Raw genomic sequence first — 23893 nt, forward strand, 5'->3', positions numbered from 1 at the left:
GAAGAATAGATATACCAGAGGGGACTGACTCAACTATGTAATAAGAAAACAACATATCACAGCAGGCCAAGATGGCAGTATTGTTTCTGGAGGGAGAAAGCTCCATATTTCTGGGAATGCAGCTCAGGGCTGGAGAGGTGGAGAGGCTCAGCAGGTAAAGAGCTCTGGCTGCTCTTCCAGAGGACCCAGGTTCAATCTCCAGCATTCGCAGGGTGGCTCGCAATTATAATTTCAGTGCCAGGGGATTTGACTCCATTTTCTAGCCTTCATGGGCATTGTAAACAAGTAGTACACAGATATACATTCAGGCAAGCTCTCATGCACATAAAATAAAAATAAGTAAAAAAAAAATTCCCAGAGTGCATGTAATTAATATGGTGGGTGGGGATTCTGGTCTTTCAGGCCTGAGATTTGGTTCCATGAGGCAAAGCTTGGATTCTCAGCACCCCCAGGCTGGCCAAGGACTAACTTGCCTGGACAGGTCTCCAGGTGGTGGAGGGTGGAGGCTTGTTGTAGTCTCACCTCTGGTTTGTACCCTCTGCTTTGCTTGCACATAGCTGCCTGCCCGGGCAGAGGCCAGTGAGAAGAGAATGTTGCCATAGCAGGTCTTTCACTCAGGTCCCTCTGCCTGCATGTCCTTCCTCTTGACACTTGTGGCACCCTGCCCCATGGTGTTATGGGAATGGAAGCAGCAGGCGTTCTCCCTGCTTCTCCTGCATCTGTATCACCTGGGAACTTAGGAAATGTGCAGGTGCTGCCTCCCTATCCAGACCCACTAAGTCAGACGCTGGGGCGCTGCAGCCCAGTAGTCTGTGTTCAGTTGCTCTCCAAATGGTTCTGATGCAGGAGAACCACTGGATTAGGTCATTACAAGGTCAGTGCCTCTTTCTGTTTTCAGTTTACTCAGACTCACAGCATCCGGAGGAATCCAGGAAAGCCCAGTTCCTTTCTATCTTATCCTTTTAGTGACCACTGGGCTAGGTCATTTAAGAAAACAAATGTGTCTTTTCTTGGGCTCCTGTTTTCAGCATATTCAGTTGTTCAAGTGGAACGACTGTAGGGGCCATGGAAAGCCTACTTTCTCTTTCTCTTTTCTTTCTTTCAAGAGGGGAGCGGGGGTGTCTCACTATCCTGACTGTGTACCCTGGCTAGTCTGATACTATGTAGGCCAGGCTGATCTTGAATTTACAAAGATCCACCCCTTTTGCCTCCTGCGTGCTGTGATTAAAGGCATGTACTACTATACCCTTGTTCTACCATGTTTCGAAGGAGCTACCATTTTGGATGAATGCCCTTTACTCCAAGAAACAGTCTTATAAGAGCACTGGGGTATAGCTGAACCCTGTGAGTATAAGAAAGAATATTGAGACAATTTGAAGAGGACAGAGGTGGGAATAAGAAGAGTGAGGGAGAGATTGTCTTGGTTAGAATGGGCGCCAAGAGGCTGGGCAGAGGGGCATGCCTTTAATCCTAGTACTTGGGAGGCAGAGGCAGGAGGATCTGTGTGAGTTTGAGACCAGCTTGGTCTACATAGCGAGTTCCAGGACCACTAGAATGACACAGAGGAACACTGTCTCAAAAAACAAAACAAAACAAAAATGTGGGTGTTAGGAGCAAGCCAGCTGTGTTCTGTGCCTGGGCCAGGCCTGGGGTCAGAGAATGTGGGTCCTGCATTAGAGAATGCTGTGTGTTAGGGATGTAAGGGCATGCATCTGTATGAATCAGTGTCCACATGTGGGTCTGAGAAGCCTTAGCTGTCACCAGTCAGTGGTTTTAAGCATCTCAATAACTCTAATGATGATTGTAATGGCTACTCGTATCTGTTGACAGTTTATCAATGCTTGCTAGACATTTACGTGTCATCTCAGAAGCAATCTTCGGAATAACCCTCTAGATTAAGGAGGCACTGTAGTCACTTGTGTTTTATAGATGGAAGTACCTAGGCCATGCATAGCCAGAAGGACTAGATTTAGAAATGTTTGTTTGTTTATTCATTGAGACAGAGTCTCACTGTGTATGTCTGACTGGCATGGAACTCACAGAGATCTTCCTTCCTCAGCTCCCAATCGGGGCCCTTTACTACAGACATTGTTATTCTCTGTTCTGTCCATGAACTGCCTGAGTTCAAGGCCCCGGAGCAGGGTGAGAGGTTAAGTCTGAGAGAAAAAAGTGGGTTTCCTTTGGTTTTGGTTGGAGAAGTGGGAGAGGTAAGTCAGTCTCCTAGGGGCTGGAAGGTGACTAAGTCATTATTAAGCACTTGCTGTTCTATTAGAGGACCGGATCTCAACACCCTTGCAAACACCTGTAACTTCAGCTCCAAGGGATCTGAAGTCTGCTTCTGGTCTCTGTGTAAGGGAACACACACACACACACACACACACACACGCACGCACACATAAATAAAAATAAAATTTAAAAGTTTCCTATCCAGCCTGGTCTACAAGAGCTAGTTCCAGGTCAGGAACCAAAAACTACAGAGAAACCCTGTCTCGAAAAATCCAAAAAAAAAAAAAAGTTTTCTATCATCTACCTTGCTCTTTCCTGCCTGTGTCCGCAGTGTTACTTGCTAGGAACCCCAGGATTTCCCTGGTGGCATAGGAACCATTCATCTTAAGTTGAAGGACTAAGGCTTAAACAGGAGCAGGTGCTCACTCAGGCTGTTTGGGACGTCAGAGTCACTGTTAGGACCAGAGCTCAGAATTGTTGCTGACCTTCCTAACCAGAGATTGGCTTTTCTCCTTTAAACTGTCCTATCCATCTAGTCTTTGGCAGGTTGTATCACCATATCCTCAGGGTGGCCTAGGGCAATTCTGGGAAGAGAGATGGGGGTGTCCTGGGAGACAGCTGCCAAGAAGGGGTGGGGCAGTTTCCATGAGGAAGATCACCAAGAAGCCCAAACTCCAGACGGAAACCAAATGTATTTTCTAGGTCCTGAGAGGATATTTGGAACAATGGCGGTAGGATGGGGGAGCTGGACTGGAAAAAGGTTTCTTGATACCCTTAAAAAAAAAAAAAGTTGAGTCTGTAGGTTTGACTTTTGTTTCTCTGAAGGACGTTTATGTAATTTCCCGAAGCAAGATCCAGAGCTCTGTGAAGTTGTCAGGCCTGTTGTTTATAGATTCAGGGCTTTGGAGCTGGGCAAGACTTCTCTTAGGAAGCCTCCCCATCTGACGAGCAGATTGAGAGGTAGGATCAGCTGTCAGAAGTCGCCCAGCAGGCAGCCCAGAACTTGGGCTAGAATGGGGTCTTCTTGGTCCTGCCACCCCTCAGATGTCTGATTTGTTGGAGATGGGCAAGGGTCAAGGTGGGGGTGGGCTTTGGAAACTCACTGTTGCTGGGGTTGGGGAAGGCTATGCTGGATGCAGGAGCTGGCTGAGACCACCCTGTCCAGATGCTGGACCTAGCCATACACCGCCTACCCAGCAGCGAGGAACTCTGAGTCACACTCAGTGGGGCACAGAGTCACGGGCCATTGTGTGTCCTGATTCATTCTGTTCTCCCAGTTCTGCAGGAATGACTAGGCCCTGGCCCCAATTGTGCCCATAATTGTGAGTGAAGGGCTCAGTGCCTACAGATATCCCGCTACTCCTGATCTCCTGTCTTTAGGTGCTCTGTGGTCATGGTCCACCTGTTCTCCCCAGGACAGGGGTTTTGAGCCCCTGAAATCAGATGTGGAATTTGAAGGTATTTCTGTATACTGCTTTTCTCTCTTTTTAAAAAATTATTATTATTATTATTATTACTACCAATTTTATTGTATGGGTGTTTGCTTGCATGTTTTGCTTGCTTGTATGTCTATGCATCACATGCATGCCTGGTATTTGTGGAATGCAGACCCTAGAACTGAAGTTAGGGATGCTTGTAAGCCGCCATGTGGATTCTGGGAACCAAATCTGGGTCCTCTAAGCATCTCTCTAGCCCCCATACTGTTTTTTTTTTTTTTTGTTTTTGTTTTGTTTTGTTTTTGTTTTTTTTTTGGTTTTTCGAGACAGGATTTTTTTGTAGCTTTGGAGCCTGTCCTGGAACTAGCTCTGTAGACTAGGCTGGCCTCGAACTCTCAGAGATCTGCCTGTCTCTGCCTCCCAAGTGCTGGGATTAAAGGTGTACTCAACCACCTCCTGGCTTCTATTTTTTTTTTAAGATTTATTTACTTTATGTATATGGATGTTTTGCCTGCATGTCTGTCTGTCTGTCTGTACATCTCATGACACTATAGTTACGATGGTTTTGAGCCACCATGTGGATGCTGGGAATTGAATTGACCTCTGAAAGAGCCATCTCTCCAGGCCTCTGTACTGTGTTCAAGTTAGAGACCTGTCAGTTTTGGCAGACTGAGAGAGGATAAGGTGTTCTTGTGATGAGCAAGGACCACATGCGCTATAGGCTGGGGAGAAGGGGCCATGTCATACTGATGTTTCAAGTGTGGTCACAGAAGTCACTGACAGGTGTGACGCCAGCTCCTCCAGTTAGGATCTGTATGATGACTGTGTCTCACGTTCCTTGTGTATAAGCTGGCAATAGCAAGGATGCTTATCTGTTCAGTCAGGATGTGCCTGGTGCAGAACTGTCGTTTGAGAGGAGTTTGGTACGTGGCTGTCCTTGCTGCCGGTTTCTGGTTTGGCCTTCTAAATGCCTGCCCCGGCTCTGGGTCTTTTCCCTATCCCTGGGCTCACCTGGTGCCTGGGCAAGGCTGTCAGAGCTGCAGTGGGTAGGCAGTAAGGGTAGCCTTCTCTGCATTCTGGGCCTCCCAGCCCAGGCCCTCCCACACTGTGTCCTGAGGCAGGCTTATGTAACAACCTGGCCTGGCCAGGCAGGACATGATTCTCAACCTCATTTTGTCCCTCCATTGTCTCTTCTTCTCCCTTCCCCCACAGAGCTGTTGTTAGCTGGTTTCCTCAAGCTGCAGGTCTGAAATCGGACCCCTGCTATTCTTCCACCAATTGATTTAGTCTGATTGATTTCGTCTGCAGGTTTGTGGGACGGGCAGCCAGCCCCTCCTTTCACTGTCCAGGGACTGTGCTTGCTTCGGAGACTGGCAGGCACCTTGGATTTTTGTGTTTGTTGGCTCCTAAGCGGCATGGGTCCCTCATGTGACCTGCCAGCCCCTAAGGCCGAGAGGTTCCAGTTCTGGATTCATTCCCTTTCTAAACATGCCCACCTCACCTTGAGAATCCGTATTTCTGACAGGCCTCCACAGTGCCAGTCACAACTCCTGTGCTGAACTCTACGGTGAACTCAATACTGTGTTTTCTGCTCTTCTTAAGAGAACAGAGGTAAAAGCTGGCAGGCCACATGTGCCCTATGGGCAGATTCTATTTGGTCCATGCCAGATATTGAGCTGGTAGTCAATAGGACATTCTGCATTAAAAAAAAAAAAAGTACTTCTTGCTTTACTGCAAGAACTGGAACATCAAGCTGGACGTAATGGTATATGCTATTAATCCCAGCATTTGGGAGGTAGAGGTGGGAGGACCAGGAGTTGAGCCAGTCTTGGCTATATGAGACTCTATCTTCCAACTTCCTGTGCTCCCCATTAGGAGACTGCAAACCTCAAGCCTGCGTTCTCCAGTGGCTCATGCTAGGGATTGGCCTGTGCTCGTTACTGGCCCTGCCTGCCATTTCATGTGCTTAGACCCCAGAGACATCTGAGTTTGCCACCCCGTCCTTCAGACAGGGTCTGCTTTCTTTCCCACTTGGCAGGGTGCTGCCTGCCTGTGTCCTGTGGCTCTTTGTGGGCAGGGAGGGTGTAGACTGTTCATATCTGTGTCTGGGAATGTGCTTATGCTCAGGACTGTGCATACAAGGTTTATTGAATTTGTTTTCTGATTTTGTTTCTTTTGAGAAAAAATTTTATTGTTTAGCCCTGGATGGCCAGGAATTTTCTATGTAGATCAGGTTGGCCTCAAACTCACAGAGATCCACTTGTCTCTGCTCCCAAGAGCTGGGATTAAAGACGTAGGCTTCCTTGCCAATGAAGATGCCCCTTCAAAGTGGTCTTTGCTGATAGATCACAATTATCCTGTAGACAAGAAAACTCTGGGGGAAATTACAAAAATTGCCTATAGATTTCTGTCCCCTGCATCTGTTTAGGCTTTTCTTCCGAAAATACTCAGACACAGAGAGCTTCAGGCACACTTTGAGTATTATGTCTTAAGGCATAGGGGTCTAGGGCTGGTAGAGGACCCCAGGATGACGTTAACAGGGACATCTCTTCTACCCTACCCCTGACTTCTCTTCCACCCTCTAGGCCAGCATGCAGGGCTCCTCCCTATCGCTGTGGTTCTGAATACATCTTGAGCAATTCTTCAAGGATAGCACATTAGGCAGGTTTGTGGGGTGGGGTTGGCCCAGAGGACTTCACTTCACATGGGCTGGCAGCTCAGGAGAAGGGCACACTGAGAGGTGTGCTCTGTCTGACCCAGAACGAGAAGAAGCTGAAGTCTGGCTCTTAGCAGGTAGGTGCTGGGACTCTGCTCTCAGGCCTTGTAAGAAATGACTGGTCTGCTGAGGGCCTGTGCCACACAGGCTGAGCCATTAAGTACAAGACCAAACAAGCCATTTACAACTGAGTGAACTGAGGTTCTATAGGGAGGGTCCCTCCGAATATTAGTCATGAGTGTATGAAAAGTTAGGCTGTAACCTCCACTCTTCTCTCTCCAAGCTAGGCTTTGCTTCTCTGTCCTCATCGCCTTCTGGACAGTTAGTGGCAGATCATTCAGTGGGGACAATCAGCTGATTGTCTGAGGAGAAGGTTAGGGCCTGGAAGACTGAGCAGAGCACCAGTACCCTGGAGGCATGAAATAGGCTAGGCATGTGAGTGACCCCTCAAACATCCTGCATCCTGTTTCTTGGTTTTCCCTTGCACTGTCTCGATGGGCCAGCTGTCTGTGTGCCCACTTCTGCCTGGCACTGGCCTTGTGCTCTTTCTTCTGAGAACAGAGCTAATTTCTGAGTCTTTCTGCTGACAAAGACGGGCAGACAAGGCCCTGGCTCCCCTCCACCTGCTGTGAGCACCTGTGGGCTGTGGAGAAGGCAGCAGCCCTGGCAAGGCTCCTTCTGGCAGCCCAGCTGTCAGGACCTAGAGCTCTTCTTCCCCAGGGGCCAAAAGTCTGTGGACAGAGGGAAATGGAATATTGTTATCAGGGGTCACATGAAACCCTGGAGGTTTGTTCAGGCCTAGGTGTGGTACTACCCTTCAGGACCCAGAGACTAGATGTGTCTGGCTCAGGGATGTAGTATCACATTCTTATGAAGCATCTGCTTCATTTGGGCCTTTTTCTAGGAACCGACCCAACAGTGTGCAGAATAGCCCAGGACTCTGTTTTCATGTCATGCCACCAGTAGGGCGGAATCGGCAAACCAATACAAACACATCGTGCCGAGTGACAAGAAATCCCTAGGAGGAGTAAAGTTGGCCTGAGGATAGCAGGTTGCCTGAAGGGGCCAGGCTATGCCCCAGCAGTTGGGTGTCTCAGGAGGGAGGCAGGACGCTGCTGCAAGGTTGGGGAGGAGCATGCCTGGCAGAGGGAGCACCAAACCAAGTCTGGGGGTTGGTATGGGCACATACGAGGGGCAGCAAGGCACCTGGTCAGGCAGAAGGTGGGAGGGTGGGTGAGGAAGGGCTTTCTTGTCCCTTAAGAGGGAGGACTTTGCTGTTTAGATCTGAGTAAAGGGGAAGCTGCTGAAGGGCTTGGGGTGGAGGACTGACCTATTTAACCCTTCATGCAGAGCAGTCACGTGGCTACCTCCCAGAGAGGAGCCAGGAAGGTCAGGGGGTATACAGGGTGATGCCAGGAGGAGCTCGTAGCCCCCAGCTCAGTGGCAGGGAGGGTAGGGGCATCGGGAGTGGCCTCTGGATTTATCTTGTGGATGACCCGACAGATTTGCTGAGGGATTAGCTGTGGGTGGGAGAGGAAAGTGTTGCTGGCTGGAGGAACCGGAAGGAGGACCAGGAAGGCTGAGGACAAGCAGACTTGGAAAGAGAAATGGTGATTTCTGGTCAGTTGTGTTGGGGTGTGGCATACACTGATGGAGGGTACCTGGGGACTCTGAGTGTTGTTGGGATGTGAGGTGTGCCCTGTCCTCCCCTGTTCCAAGAGTCTGTCCTGAGACAAACACTTTCGCTCCCTCAGTTCTATCTGCAGACCTGCCTTCCCTTTCCCCCTGACAAAGAGGATGCTAGGTCTTGGTAGAGAATCCTTTGCATGGCACGCCTCATGTGAAGGAGTTTTGGTTTTGGTGGGGTGGGCCTAGTCTGAAGGAGGCTCAGGCTCAGGCTCTGCTAGCCAGCCACCCCTCACCCCCCTGCACTGCAGTGTTGTCCTGGCCTGGAGTTCCAAGGGTAGCCAGGAGCATTTGAGGAGGTAGCATAGTACAGTGATTAAGAATTTGGTCTTAGAGTCAGGCAGGTGGGCAGTGAGTCCTTGCTCTGCTGCTTGACTGTGAGACTCTGGGCAAATGACATCTCTGACCCTCTGCTTTGTCATCTGTGTAAATGGGCCGATCTAACCTGCTTCATGGGGTTACTCTGATGAAGTTAACGAGAGACGTGCAGAAGACACTTGGCAAAGATCTGATACCACACTTGATTAGAAGCATTAGCGATGACCTGTGTGGTCCATCAGGATAAGAGGTTTTGCCTAGTAGGTTATGGGAACCGTGCAGTTTTTCAAACAAGAACACATTTACTTGTGGTTTGGTGGGGGCAGCTGTAGTTGCTGAGATTTGGGATGGTGGAGATCTGACTCGTTCCAGGGATTTCCCTTTGTCATTAAGTAAATTGAGATATGAGGAGGCAAGACGTTTAAGCAAAGTCTCAGAAGGCCACCTTACGCTGTCACCTCCTTTTGTTCCCACGTGTCTTGCTCAGAATCTTAGCAAGTCCCTGTTAACTTCTGCCTCAGATAAGCACAGGGCTGGCCCAGGTGAAAGGTCCTTGGCTCTGTTCCTTCCCCTGTACCTCTGTGCCCTCCCTAGCTGAGGGTCTTTGTTGTGTTGGCATGGCAGCACAGGTGTCCGGGAGGACGGTGGGAATTTTCCTGGGGACTTCTTGTCTCTGCTGTTCAGTGGACAGCCTTGGGGAAACGTGAGTGAGAGGCTTGAGGGGTAGGTGACATTGAGGGGACTTAAGGGACATTCCAGACATTGAGTTAGGTGTGGCGGTACATATTTACAGTGCTAAGTGCTCTAGGGGTTGAGGCAGGAGGATCACTTGTTCCTGGGAGTCCCAGTGTGGGCATCACAGCATTTGAGGTCCACCTGGGCTATATAGTAAGACCTTGACTAAAACAACCAACTGTAAACAGGGCTGGTGGTGCGGTGGGGCAGGCTGGACTGGAGTGACATTCCTCTGTGCACTTGGATGTGGCCTTGGCTCCTGGTCTGGGTCTAAGCAGGGTGCTGCCTGCTTCAGTGGAGCCATGGAGAGGTTGACAATGAATGGAATGTGGCCCCCTAAGAACCCCCACACACTTCACTGGCCCAGGCATGCTAGTTGAACCCTTTGCTTTGTAAGCCTTTTCCAGCAGTTGAGTTGTGCCAGGACAGCCAAGGACATTTCAAAGTCCCTGGGGCAACACTGGGCAGTGTTTGTTTTTTCTCAGGGTCCAAGGGTCTTTAGGTCTGTGGGAAAGGATCTGGAGGTAGTCCAGCAACTTTCCTTAGCATCTGGGTAAACTGAGGTAGAGAAAGCAAGACACTTGACCATGATCTCACATGCCCCCCTGCCATGTCTGTCACCTCCTTCTGTTCATGTGTCCCTTGCTCAGACTCTTGGCCTAATGCCCAGACAGACATTTATATCAGCCTCCCTCTTGTGGCTCCCCACGAGCTTTGTTTGTCCTCCTCTTATCATAATTTTGCCATGCCCTGCCAGGCACACGCACTACTTGATATGTCTGACCTCTTGTCCCGTTCTAGTGTCTGCTTGTGATGGAGCCTCCTAGACAGAGCTATGCAGTACAGAGGCCTAGGCCACAGGCTCTGGAGCCATACAGCCTGGGTTTGAGCCATTTGGCTCTTTTCTCTGTATGTAGCATTGCGGTGGCCATAATGATCCTTCCAAGCCTCAGCATCCCGTCTGCACAGTGAGATCAGCGCGGGCATTAGCTTGCAGGGTTGCTGGGGGATGGGCAGCCCAGATGACAGGTGGTGTGCTGGCAAGACATAAGCTCTCACATGTGCTCATGGCTGTCACGAAGGCCAATTGGCTGGTGGGCTTGGCAAGTTGAGTGTGTGGTGGACTCAGCTCTGCATAAGGAGGCAGAGGAGTGGGCTTTGAGTTTGCTATCTCCTGTGTATCTTTAGGGGAAGTTGGATGTCCTTAAGAGTCCAGTTTCCCTCTTCTGAGGGTGGGGGAAGAAACCTTACTATATTTTCCCAAAGCTGTCTTGTGATACCAAAGCAATGGTGTGAGGAAGTGTTGCCTCTGTGTGTGTGTGTGTGTGCGCTTCAAAAATGGCAGGTGTTGGCTGGTGGCAATGAGGACATTAACCATAGTGGTGGACAGCTGGCTGAGTGGCCAGCTTGCAGAGTTCCCAGGGATTGCCCTCTCCAGCTGCCTGTTCCCAACCACCTCGCACATTAGTTTCAGTGTTATGTACCAGGGAACGCGGGAGGTGCAAAGATCCCGCGGCATTTCCCAGGACTTGGTGGGCTTGCCATTAACTGTGGCCAGTGCCACAGAGTCAGGAATTAAGAGCCAAGACAGGCCGTGGTCTGAATGTCAGCTAAGTATTTTCCCCACTGGGAGTTTGAGCAGTTAGAACCAAAGTCTCCTCATTTGTGAAGCCAAGTCCTGAAGATGCAGAAGCTCAGCAGTTGGCATAGGTGTGGGCTGTGGTATGCTGGGTCATTGTACCTTTAGGGGGTGTACCTTTAGGGTGGATGTCGGTTGTGCCTGCCCTTGAATCTCACAGTCGTGGGTCAAGAGCATCCATGAGTACAAACCATCTAGTACAGTTTATTTTACAGATGAAAGAGAAAGCCTAAAAGGAGGAGGTGCTTGCCTGAGGTCCCAGGCCGGTTATTAAAAGCTGGGCCTCCAGTGAGGTACAGAGGAGCTGCCTTAACCCTCGCCTGTGCCATCTGCCAGCTGTCCCCACACCTTGCTTGTTTCACTGAGCAGAGCCTTGGGACTAGTGCATGATGTATTTATCAGGAGCCTTTTGGGATACCTGGTGACCCTGTCTAAAGTGCCCTCAGTCCCCTTCAAGTGGATTCTGACTGAAGTAGGTTTGGGTGCACCCTTTGTTCTGGTCTCTGCTCTCTAGAGAAGCTGGGTCCTCCTTTGCCAGGCCCTCCTCACCCTCTGCTAGCTGTGCCTCCTAGTGACTGCAGTGAGCCCCCTCATGCCCCAGGTGTATTGGCAGCAGGCCCTTGTCATGGTGACAAGCTCCAGCAAGTCTGAAGGGACAGACTGCTTTCATGTGGGCCTTCAGGAGCCGTCCTTTGTCTCAGCAGGACTGTGTTGTGCTCACCAGGCCTTTAGGAGATTAGGGGCTTCTATGGCTCCAGCCTCCCTCTTTTCTGGAGGGAGTCGTTCTAGCCACTGGCTTTCCTCTGTACTGGCTTTAGGGCCTGTAGGCTTTTAGCATCCCCAGGGCTTTGACATCTTTTGGGCTGGCTGCTTTTAGGGCACTCCTGACAGTTCTCTAATTGCTGCCCGTATGTTTGTTTTTGTGACCTAGGCTGATATCCATCTCTACGTCCTCTTCCCTCTGTCTCCCAAGTGCCAAAACCCCAGGTGACTTAAGAGGTGGCTAAGGCTGTTCATCCCTTGTAGGGGTTCACAGGACCCCTGTTGTCTTTGTGCTATGACTGAGAAGTTGAAAAGTTAGCCCAGTGTCGTCCTGGGCCCCACAAGTATGAGCACACCATCTTTTTGTTTCCATTGTTGCTCTTGAGCCTGAACCTCTGCCATTAATAAAGTGCTTTGTACTTTTTTTGGTGTCCTTTCAGAAGTCAAGTCCAGGTGGACACTTCTGAGTGTTTGCTTTCATGAAGCTATCCCCAGCTGGCCTGACCTTTCACAGCTTACGGTGTGACCAGAGCCAAGTTGCTGCTTCTCTCTGGGCCATGTCTATGTGCAAGCTTTGCAACTCTGGCATGTGGACAGTCACAGGGACTCTGACACCCTCCGTGCTTCTGCCAGTCACCTTTCTTCCTCCTGTGTGGGGCGGGACAGTGGGAAGGGCCTGTCAGCTCAGCTAGGGCTGGGTCAGGAGCCAAAAACCAACGTCATGGATACTTTGACTTCCAGATGGTACCAAGAGGGAGTATCAAGCTTTCCTCCTTTTCTCGAGACAGGTAGGGAAACTGAGGCTGGCAGGGGAGGTCATATGGGAACTCAAGGTCCTTTGGAACCTAGTTTACATTTGTTGCTTAAGAGTTCTATCCAGTTTTCACTGCCACCTTTCCTGAGAGGAACCAGAGAAGCCAGACTCTCCTAGAGTTGGGGACATGCTTTTCTTCTTGTGTGGAGGGAACCTCCAGGTAGCTTCTACTTGCTGTGAGTGCCTGTGGGCCTTACTGGACCTGGGAGGTCCAGGAGTCCAGGCTGGCTGCCCTGTAAGGGAGGAGGTGAGAGAACCGGAGGTTTCCTAGAGCAGGGTTCCCTAGGGTCATTTCCCTCCCTCCCTCCCTCCCTCCCTCCCTCCCTCCCTCCTTCCCTCCCTCCCTCCCTCCCCCCCCCTCCTCCCTCCTTTCCAGAAGGGAACTAGGCAGACAGCAGTACCATTTGTCCTGGCTCTGGGATTCGGTGCAGCTGTGTGAAGTGAGTGTGGAGGCCTGGAGAGGCACAGCCAGATGCAGAGCCTCGGAGCAGCCACTGCCTGAAATCCCGAAGCTCTGGTGTGTCCGGTCCTTCCTGCTCTGGTTCCCGTCTGTGTTGACCTTCTTGGCCCTTTTGACTGTTGTCGTCAGTCCCCTGCCTTGTCCAATCCGAGTGTGTGTTAATGTACAATGTGTGTGCCTGTGGGGGGGCCAGGGTGTACAGCAGGCTTCTGAGCCTGGCATGGATTCTGTCTGTCAATAGTCAGGAGGAGAAGCAGGTTCCATGGGTGTCCTGATAACATGGCTGCCATAGGTAAGTAGCAGGGGCTGTCCTGGTGGATTGCTGAGGTGGAGGAGAAAGAGGAGTGGGAGGAGATGGTGGGTGAGGGATGTGTTCAGTTCTTCTGCAGCATCCTGGAATAGCTAGAGAGTCGACAGCAATACCTGAGGCAGGTAGACTCAGGAACTGAAGGTTTCCTTCAAGGCAGTGGGGATCCTGGAATGGTGATCTCTGAGGGTACTCAGTTGAAGTCACATATGTGACTTCAGTTTTGCCAAACCGAAAGAGCTGGGTGTCTTAGTCATCATTCTATTGCTGAAAAGAGACACCATTATCAAAGCTGCTCTTATAAAAGAAATCATTTAATTGGTTGGTTTACAGAGCTTAGTCCATTATTATTATGGGGGGAGCATGGTGGTACACAGGGCTCTGAAGTAGGGAGAGCTTTATGTCCTGATCCATGGACAGCAGACACACACACACACACACACACACACACACACACAGAGAGAGAGAGAGAGAGAGAGAGAGAGAGAGAGAGAGAGAGAACGAGAACACACCTGTCATGGGCTTTTGAAATCTCAAAGCCTATTCCTAGTGACACCACTTTCTCCAAGGCCACACCTCCTCCAGCAAGGACATACCTCATAACCCTTCTAATCCCAATAGTTCCACGCCCTGGTAACTAAGAGTGTAATTCAGTCTGTGAGCCCATGGGGGACATTCTTATCCATCTGCTACACTAGGGCAGGGCATAGACCCCTGGAAATCCAAGTTCTTAACCTGGCTTTTGGTGGGGATTGGTTTGTCATGACCACCCTGAATTTGTGGATTTGGGGAGAGTCTGCCAGCTATTGTCATTAGCTTCTGAAAAGGTCCTAAGCTGCTTCTGCTCTGGTGTACACACCATGTCACACTGTGCGGGGGGGGGGGGGGGGGGGGGGGGGGGGGGGGGGGGGGGGAGCAGGCTCCGCAGAGGGGCTGCCCAGATGTCTTCCTGCTTTGTTGCTGTTCTTCTCTCTGATTTTCTAGCTAGTGGAGGGGACCCTGCCTTCGTAGCCCTTAAACTTAACACCTGGGGGGGGGGTGCTGGGTTCTGATGTGACTCACAACCATAGGGGAAAATATAGAAGGGGGTGGCACTTCCTTATTTCCCGAAAGGAAGGCAGACCAGAGAAGTTCAAGGCATAGGTTGATTTCCACCGGGAACAAATAACAAGATGGCTTTTTTTTTTTTTTTTTTTTTTTTTTTTGGTTTTTCGAGACAGGGTTTCTCTGTAGCTTTGGAGCCTGTCCTGGTACTAGCTCTTGTAGACCAGGCTGGCTTCAAACTCATAGAGATCCCAGAGATCCGCCTGCCTCTGCCTCCCGAGTGCTGGGATTAAAGGCATGCGCCACCACTGCCCGGCTCCCTCTCTGTTCTTTAGCAGGAGACCTCTGACTAGAGTATGTGTGCACTCCCCCTACCCCCACTTTCTTTTGGCTTTTTGAGACAGGGTTTCTCTGTATGGCCCTGGCTGTCCTAAAACTTGATTTGTAGACCAGGCTGGCCTTGAACTCAGAGATCTGCCTGCCTCTCCTTCCTCTGGGATTGAAGGTATGCGCCTGTTGAGCGCATACCTTGTTTTTTAGTAGGGCTCCTCCAGCTGTGGGCCTGGCTGAGGAACGCTGTGGAATGCTTAGCAGGGAACTGTAAAGAGCTTGAATGCACTCCAGAGTATGCTGGGAAGGGTCATTCTAGCTTCAAATCCACTCAGCTGTGTGACCTCTAAGACAATCCTTGCCTCCTGAGGCTGCTCTTCCTTTCTGTGACCTGCACACACCTTCTATGAAGCCTTCCTCCCTATGTGGTGGGCACAGCAGGGATTCCCAGCACAGCTCCAGGGAGCTTTCAGGTCCTTCTGAGTTAGTGGACCTCAGCAGGGGAGGCTGTTAGTCTTTTACTGAGTTCTACATTTTTCTCTGCTCCCCTCCCTGGCTCTCCTCTCTCCCCTTCAACCTTCCCCCAAGGTCCCCATGCTCCCAATTTACTCAGGAGATCTTGTCTTTTTCTACTTTCTACTTCCCATTTAGATTACATCTATGTAAGTCTCTCTTAGTGTCCTCATTGTTGTCTAAATTCTCTGGGATTGTGGTTTGTAGGTTGGCTTTCTTTGCTTTATGTTAAAAAGCCACCTATGAGTGAGTACATGTGATAATTGGGTTACCTCACTCAAAATAATGTTTTCTAGTTCCATCCATTTTCCTGTAAAATTCAAGTTGTCGCTATTTTTTTCTGCTGTAGTACTCCATTGTGTAAATGTACCACATTTTCCATTTTTCGGTAGAGGAGCATTTAGGTTGTTTCCAGGTTCTGGCTATGACAAACAAAGCTGCTATGAACATAGTTGAGCATGTGTCCTTGTGACATGATTGAGCATCCTTTGGATATATACCCAAAAGTGGTATTACTGGGTCTTGCGGAAGGTTGTTTCCTAATTTTCTGAGAAATCGCCACACTGACATCCAAAGGGGCTGTACCAGCTTGCATTCCCACCAGCAATGTAGAAGTGTTCCCTTTTCCCCACAACCTCTCCAGCATAAGTTGTCATCAGTGTTTTTGATTTTGGCCATTCTTTCAGGTGTAAGATAGAATCTCAGAGTTGTTTTGATTTGTATTTCTCTGATGACTAAGGATGTTGAACATTTCCTTAAGTGTCTATCAGCCATTTTAGATTCTTCTGTTGAGAGTTCTCTGCTTAGGTCTGTACTCCATTTTTTATTGGATTATTTGTTCTATTGATGACTAATTTTTTGAGTTCTTTGTATATTTTGGAGATCAGACCTCTGTCTGATGTGGGGTTAGTGAAGATCTTTTCCCATTCTATAGGCTGTCATTTTGTCTTGTTGACGTGTCCTTTGCTGTACAGAAGCTTTTCAGTTTCAGGAGTCCCATTTATTAATTGTTTCTCTCAGTGTCTGTGCTGCAGGAGTTATATTTAGGAAGTGGTTCCCTGTGCCAATACGCTCAAGTGTATTTCCTACTTTCTCTTCAATAAGGTTCAGTGTGGCTGGCTTTATGTTCAGGTCTTTGATCCATTTGGACTCTCTGAGAGGCTGTTAGTCTTAAGGAAATGTCCCTTTCCTTTAAGTGTCTGTGATCAGAACCCGAGGAAAACAGCTCCAGTGGATTTGATGGTCTTAGGAATGTTGGGGTGAGTAGAAAGCCCTGTTTTTGGGAAGACAGTCCCTGGTCCTGCATAGCTGATTCTGCCTTGGCTTGTACAGTGCCCATCCTCCACCTTCTGTTTGTTTGCTTGGTAAACCTTTTTTTTCAGAGCTGGTACAGAGATAAATTTTCAACTCAGGCCCCGCTGGAAGTAAGGCATTAGCCACCCACAGTCTTGTGCCTGCCTTTGCCTGCCAGGAGGGAACCAAGAACAAGTTCCCAAGCTAAGAAGCAGGGTGAGCAGTGTTTGGTTTGCTTGCTGATGGGGGGAGGGTTTGTGGAGCTCCTTCTAGAGGGGATCCCTGCATGTGAAGCTCAGTGGATAATGCAGCAGAAAGAGCAGAGGTGCACTCTGTATTGGGCCCTGGGCTAGCACCAGCTGTCCCAGGTTACAGAGGAAGAGCCCAGGCTTGTGTTGAGATTCCCAGCCAACTCCATGGGCTAAGAGAGCCTCTGGGCTCCAGCTCCTCATCTGGACGGTGCTGTTGGACTGGGGCTGATCTCACCATGTGGTGTCCAGCAAAGGGAAGTGGCTGTGACTGTTGTAGCTGGTTTGAGACTCCTGCCACAGACAGAAGAAGGCAAGGATTCCTCGCTGTGAGCTCCCACGGGAGATAGGAAGCCTCTGCCTGTGCCTTGGGAGGCCGTGGAGAAGTAGAGGAGCACTCATCCAAGTGCTTGCAAAACCCGCAGCAGGCAGAGTCTGACTTTGTAGGAGGGTGGGCATGGCTTTAATGGATAAGAAAAGGGGTCAAGGCAGTGGGAACAGCCCATTCCTGGTTGGTACAATTCAAAGAATTCCTTTTCCTCTTTCTTGTCCTCTGCTCTGTGTACTGACTGCAGGTGGACTATGCCCTGTGGCCGAGTCCAATCTAAACCACTTTCAGTCTTTGGCTAGTGGTGACTGTGGTATTGGCGGGGTGACTGATAGGCAGCAGCTTGGCCAAAGGCCAGTCAACACTGTGGGGTCGTGGGGGATGGGAGTGCCACAAATTCCACCAGGAAGGGATTGCTCCTAGTCTTGGCCTCTTGGGGAGAACTTCGAATGGAACAACTCTCCCCACAGCTGGGAAGCAAATGTGGGATTTTCTTTACTGCTTTGGTTCTGGAGGGTGGGGCAGGCCAGGCTGGGTGGCTGTGGGGTGTGGCTCAGCTGTAGGGTGTGTCTGGGTGGTGGGTGGTTGTGTGACTGGGTTGAGGGTGTATGGTAATGGCTGGGAGGAGCTGGGCCAGCTGTGTGGCAGGGTTCTAGACACGTGTGGGACTAGTGTCTGGGCCTGCAGCTGCCACCACGCTGTCCTACCAAGTTCTTGGCCAAGTCATACCTTGGAGATCCTTTGGAACTGCCTGCAGGGTTCTTTCTCAGCCCTCAGTGTTTGTGTGGCCTGGATTCCCACATGGTGCCTTTCAACATGCCTCTGTGTGTGAGTGTGCCTATGTGCTGGCACACAGGAGCTCGGTGTGTGTATTACAAGGTGGGTACCCCAGTTTTCGAATGGCTCTGATTGAAAATACAGTATGTACTGGACTGTGTGGACCTTCTCTCACTCACCCAGAAGTGACATCACACCAGAAACTTAAAACCGTGATTTCTTTTTTTTTTTTTTTTTTTTTTTTTTAGTTTTTCGAGACAGGGTTTCTCTGTGGTTTTGGAGCCTGTCCTGGAACTAGCTCTTGAAGACCAGGCTGGTCTGGAACTCACAGAGATCCAAGTGCTGGGATTAAAGGCGTGCGCCACCACCGCCCGGCAAAACTGTGATTTCTGAAGCTCTCAGAGACCTTCCCTGAAGCTCTGGGTCATCACTGCTTCATCAGTGCCTGGTGCTGTGCCTGGCACCTCGTCCTGTGTGACAGACAGACTGGGGGAACCGACATGTCACCTGCATGCTTCAGCTCCCAGGGTGATGTTGAACTGCTACTCTTTCCTGAAGCCTCTTTCCCTGCTTTTTCTTTCTGACTTCATCCTCTTGTCCCGTCTTCTAGATCCTGTTTTGTTTTGAGATGAAGTATCAGTGTGTTGCCCTTGCTAGCTTAATATTTTTAATAGATCAGTCTAGCCTAGAATTTACAGAGATCCACCTGCTTCTGCCTCCTGAGTGCTAGCTAGGATTAAATGTGTATGCCATTGTGTCTGGCTTTTTTTTTTTTTTTTTTTTAAAAAAAAAGCTAATTGGAGTTATTTTTAAAAATAATTTTTTGATATTTCTATTACTAGTTTTTAAATTTATGTGAATGGGTGTTCTGTCTGTACGAATGTTGGTGAACTGAGTATGTGCCTGGTGTCTGTGGAGTCCAGTGAGAGCAACAGAGGCTCTGGAACTGAAGTTACAGACAGGTGTGAGCTGCCAGATGGGTGCTGGGAACTGAACCCCCGTCCTCTAGAAGAGTAGCCAGCACTCCTAATTGTTGAGCCATTTCTCCAGCCTGTAAGATGCATTTTGAAATGTATAGGTTTACAGGCTAAGTTTAAAAACATAGGTAAAAAGATCAAAAAATCCTTTGCAAAGTTCACAGGAAAGTTAAAGCATATGTTTTGTTAACTGTGAATATGGTTCATAATCTTGCTTGTGAGGATTTTTTTTTCTTTTTTTCCCCTCTTTATCTTTAAGATGGGGTCTGGGGCTGGAGAGAGGGCTCAGTGGGTGAGAGTGCTGAATTTGGAGCCCCAGCATCCATGCCGGAAGGTAGCATGGCCAGTAGCCAGGCATAGCTACATGTGTTGGAGAGTGGGGGTGGAAACAGGATTGCTGGGGCCTACTGGCTGTCAGCCCAGCTAAAAAATGGCAAATTTCAGGTTCAATGAGTGACTGTCTCAAGGGAGTAAGTGGAGAAGACATAGTAATCATAGAGGAGGTTAACCAGTGTCTTCTGTCCATTCCACACCTTGATTGTGAGTATTGACATCTTCACATTCTCATAAACTGCACAGCACACACCTGTACACACACACACACACATTGATGGTACACTTGAGAGACAAAGGCAGGCAGATTTCTGAGTTTGAGGCCAGCCTGGCTTACATAATGAATTCCAGGACAGCCAGGACTACACAGAGAAACCCTGAAAAAACAAAACAAAATCTAGCCTCAAACTCTCAGCAATCCTGCCTCAGCCTCTTGTGTGCTGAAATTACAAGTATAAGCCAAAGCCACTGCACCCAGCCATGCACATCATAGAAAGGAATATCATGTGACTACACTATCTTTTCCCCAGCAGAGGAAGGGAAACTGAGGTTCAGAGAAGTTGGGAGATTTGTATAAAGGTCACAGGCTGGTAAATAATGAAGCCAAGCTTCAAACTGTTGTCAGCCTGAACTTTGACTGTGGCTAGCAGTCACTTTGTTGGCTTCTGTTACTGATGGTGTTTGGATAAAGGAAAACAGCACACAGTGCTTTCCAGGGCCTGCTGGCACATGGTAACACACTTCACCCTCAAATTTATAGCTCACTTAATCCTTGTCTATTCTGGGGTCTCTCCGTCTCAATCCTGGAACCCACCCTTTCACCTGAGCCAAGTTGCTTACCCCCTCTCCTGTTGTCATGCTCTGAACAGCCTGCTCTATAGGAAATCTTCCATTTCCTATGGGTCCCAGCGAGGGTTGTGGAGGAGCAGCACTTTGAGGTAGGGATGTAGGTTAGGGAGTGACTTTCGACTCTAGAGCAGTGGCCACAGTTACTGTGGTATTTCCCAAAAGTGCTGGGTTGCCATGGTGTCTCTATGACAACCAGAGCATCTCATTCATTATCTCCAGCACCTTGGCAGGGAAAGCTAAGACTGGGACTGGGAGAGTGCAGTGGAAGTCAGGGTAAGGGCTGGAGGGTTCTGTGACTGTGGTCCTTCTCAAGCTGCACAGCTAAGGGTCTCCTGTGGCTCCGGACCACTCCTTTTCATGGGGTCTGGATTAAAATTTCAGCTGTGCAATGGACTAGCTGTGTGGTTTTTGGAAAATGACGTCTCTAAGCCTAATTTTTCTCAACTGTAAATGAGAGGATATTGACATATAATGTAAGGATTACATGAGATAAGGTATAAAATGTGAAAAGTACAGGGTATAGCTGGGCAGTGGTGATGCACGCCTTTAATCCCAGCTCTTGGGAGGCAGAGGCAGGTGGATCTCTGTGAGTTTGAGGCCAGTCTGTTCTACAGAGCTAGCTCCAGGACAGTTAGGACTGTTACACAGAGAAACCTGTCTCCAAAAAGCAAAAACAAAGCAACAACAAAAAAACCTCAACCAATTTCCCCCCCACTTCCCACCCCCTCACCCCAGCTAAAAACAAAAACCACAGTGTGAGGCTCATAGCAAATGCTTCACGTGTAGTGTCAGTACCAGTCATGGTGATGGTTATGATTGTTAACTGTCGCTATAATTTCATTAGAGGGACCTCTGGGCTTCTTGAAGGAATGAAAGACTAACTCAAAGTCAGGAAGAAGCAGTTTTGAATCAAGATTTAGTGGTTTAAAGAACCTTGCCTGGGAGCTATTTATCATATCTGGAGACATTGGGATCTGAGGAAACGTGGGAGCCTTCCTAATGACTAATATGTGGTCCTCACCTTTGTGTGACTCCCAGGGTTTGGGGAGAAGCCAGCCAGGTGGACAGGGTCTTGTGGATGTCAGATGTAGGGATATGCACCTGATTGTTACTAGAGCGTGCTCTCTCTCTCTCCCTCTCCTAATTAACTTTCTACCTTCCATACTGAGGCAGAGTCTCTCACCTGAACCCAACTCTCTAATTTGGGCAGTCAAACTAGAAAGACTTCTGGGGGCTCCACCAGTGCCTCTTGAGCACGGGATTACAGGTGGATGGGCATGCTCACCTGACATTTGTGTACGTGCTGAGGATCTAAACCCTAGTCCTCATGTTTATGTGACAAGTGCTTTACCCACTGAGCCGTCCCCCCAGTCCTGGGTGTACCCTTTTGAAAGAGAAGTTACAAAGGTTCTAACCTTTGGAGGAAATTTCCTAAACGAAAGAAAAACATTTTGAGAACACATATCCACCCTCTGGTTCCAGAGCTGTATTTCCCACCCTCCAGCAAAGGGTGGGGATGCTCAGGGATAGGCCTGGGGTGAGAATGTGGTGGTTGGAAATGACTTCAGAGAGACTGTGACATTGGAATTGGCATGTGGAGAATGATTAAGTGTCTCAAGAGATTGGGGGAGGCATTTCTGGGGATGGGAACATCATGAGCTACCTGACTAATATGGTGACTGGTTGGGCAAGACTGTGGTTTGTGGGAAAGAGCCCGGATTGCCTCAGCTGTCCCGAAGCCTTGGTGATTCTAGAGAGAGAGTAGATGTTCCCAGTTCTTTGTCCCATGGGCCACTGGTGCTCTATAATGCAGGGGATGAGAAGGGCTTTCAGTAGCTACTGGTGGGTGATGGGTGGTCTGTGCAGAGGCTCTTTACCAGAAAGCTGGGACGTCAGTGTTTTGTTTACAAGGGAGCTGGTTAATTTGCTCTCTGGCCTGGACTTTGCCAAGGCCTATATCCCTTGCCTCGTGGGAAAAGCCACACACTTTAAAGATTCTTGGAGGAGGAGGAGGAGGAAGATGAGGAGGTGGCATTGGGCTAGGCAGGCCTCTTACTGCATGGAACAGGCACCCCACTTCTACACTTGTTCTCCCTCTGTGAAATCAGGGCTTGCCCCGGCCAGATTCCAGGGCTGCCAGAGAGATGAGCTCTGCAGTCTGTGTGAACTAAGCTGTTGTCCATGTTGTGAGGGATCATTGTGAGTGTGGTCAGGAGGCAACAAGAGCGAGCACTAGCAGCAGCGGACAGCTCAGTGCAGTCAGCCCAGCTACGTCAGAGCTCACTTCATTTTCCCCAACTCGAGAAGTAGTGTGTAAGTGCCTTGGCTTATGGATGATGTAACTGAGGCACTGAGTAATTAATTGTCCAAGATTACACAGCTCCTAGGTGATGGACCTTGATTTGACGTGATGCCACCTGGCTACAGCCTGCGTGAGTAATCACAAAGTTCCTTAATGTAGGACTCTGGGTCCTTGCTTGGACTTGGGCTCCTGGTCTGAGTTCTGGAATTATTACAGTTACAATATATGTACACGTATGTATTTTTCAAAGTCAAAAATTATTTTTATTTTGTATTTCATGTGTGGGAGTGTCAATGGGGGCTAGAAGAGTGTTGGATTCCCAGGAACTGGAGTTAGAGGATGTTGTGAGCTACCTAATATGGGTGGAGGGAACTGAATTCAGGTCTCCTGGAAGAGCTTTTCACTACTGAACCGTCTCTCCTTTATTTGAAGAACATGTTTGCTTTCACAGTAAACTGAAAGAAATGTTCCCTGCTGTACGCAGTCTCCCCATTATTGATGACCCCCCACTAGAGTAGTTCATTGTTACAGCTGATGTAACACTGTATAGAGCCCTGGTTTAAAGTGTGCAGTCCTTTAATATCTGAAAAATGATGTCAGATTCTTGACCCCCAGATGCCTGAGACCATGAACTGCATTACTAACAAGGAGAAAGGCTGTTAATGGGGCAGACAGCAGCCAGTGACACACACTTGAGCTCACCACCTCCCCTTCTGTAGGGCCGGATGAATGGATGGTGTGGGCAGGGACCACCCCCAGCTTTGTGTTCCTGTCGGCATGGTGTGAGGTTAGGCCTAGCCATGGCTGTGGCTGTAGACAGCTCCTATCACTGGTGAGTGAGATGCTGGTCGCTCTGGCCTTCCTGGCTGCAGGACACCTGCCCTTTGGTGCTTTGCTCTCTGGAACTGCAGGGAGTCCTGGAAGGAGTCACATGTTTACTTATCTCCAGGCTCCTGCACAAGCCATCTTCCTTCCATTCTTAGCTAGTCCTTGCTCTGTCCTGCTCAAGTACCTCTAGCCCCAGAAGCCTTCCTCTGTCCTCCTGGTCTGTTTGTAGAGATTAAATGCTGCTAACTTCTTCCAGATACCATGTTCCTTTCCCACCAGCCACACTGCTTACTCCATAGGATTTTTTTTTTTTACGATTTATTTATTATGTGTACAGTGTTCTGCATGCACTCCAGAAGGGGCCACCATATATATATAGATGGTTGTGAGCCACCATGTGGTTGCTGGGAATTGAACTCAGGACCTCTGGAAGAGCAGTCATTGCTCCTAACCTCTGGCCATCTCTCCAGCCCCTCTCCATAGGATTTTTAAGTGTGCATACAAAATGATGGACTTCATTATGGCATTTTCATATATTTGTATCATTATATTTTATTCCTTAAAAAGTTATACATGAATTTTTTTTAATTTTTAAATTTATTTATTTTGCGTATGAGTATTTTGCCTGTATGTATGTCTTTGTACCATATGTGTACCTGGTACCCACAGAGAGGCCAGAAGAGGGCCTTGGATTCCTGAAATGAAGTTTCAGGTGGTTGTGAACTGCCGTGTGGGTGCTGAAAATAGAACACCGATCCTCTGGTAGAGCAGCCGGTGCTCTCCAGGCCTTTTACTTTATTTATATTTGTCCCTCCCTTTCCTTCCCCCACTGCCCAACCCGTCTGTGCTTCTGTAGTGATTCCTCAGGATGAATTCCTAGAAGTACAGCTCTTGCTGTCTATCATATGGTCCCCATGCTGAGCACATCAGAGAGTCTTGGGCCTAGGAGATTAGCGACCTTTAACCCCTAAG

The 23893-nt window shown here is 49.1% G+C and overlaps 1 protein-coding gene across 8 annotated transcripts in view; it reads left to right on the forward strand.

Annotated features, from left to right (window-relative positions):
* Ndst1 (N-deacetylase and N-sulfotransferase 1) overlaps nt 1-23893 on the forward strand; it is a 59619-nt gene that overhangs the window by 5992 nt on the left and 29734 nt on the right. The window contains exon 1 of one of the 8 annotated variants that reach the window (XM_050157819.1): nt 12198-12306. The exons of 2 other annotated variants lie outside the window; for them this stretch is intronic. The gene's annotated coding sequence lies outside the window, so the exon portion shown is untranslated. Of the gene's footprint in view, nt 1-12197; nt 12307-12731; nt 12850-12936; nt 13085-16373; nt 16496-17433; nt 17735-17915; nt 18161-23893 lie in introns of those variants that run through there. 5 more of the 8 variants (XM_050157822.1, XM_050157820.1, XM_050157818.1 and 2 more) reach the window with 5 other exon arrangements.

This window comes from Alexandromys fortis, unplaced genomic scaffold (genome assembly GCF_014885135.2).
Source record: "Alexandromys fortis isolate MF-2015 unplaced genomic scaffold, M_Fortis_MF-2015_v1.1 scaffold_94, whole genome shotgun sequence".
Lineage (NCBI taxonomy): Eukaryota > Metazoa > Chordata > Mammalia > Rodentia > Cricetidae > Alexandromys > Alexandromys fortis.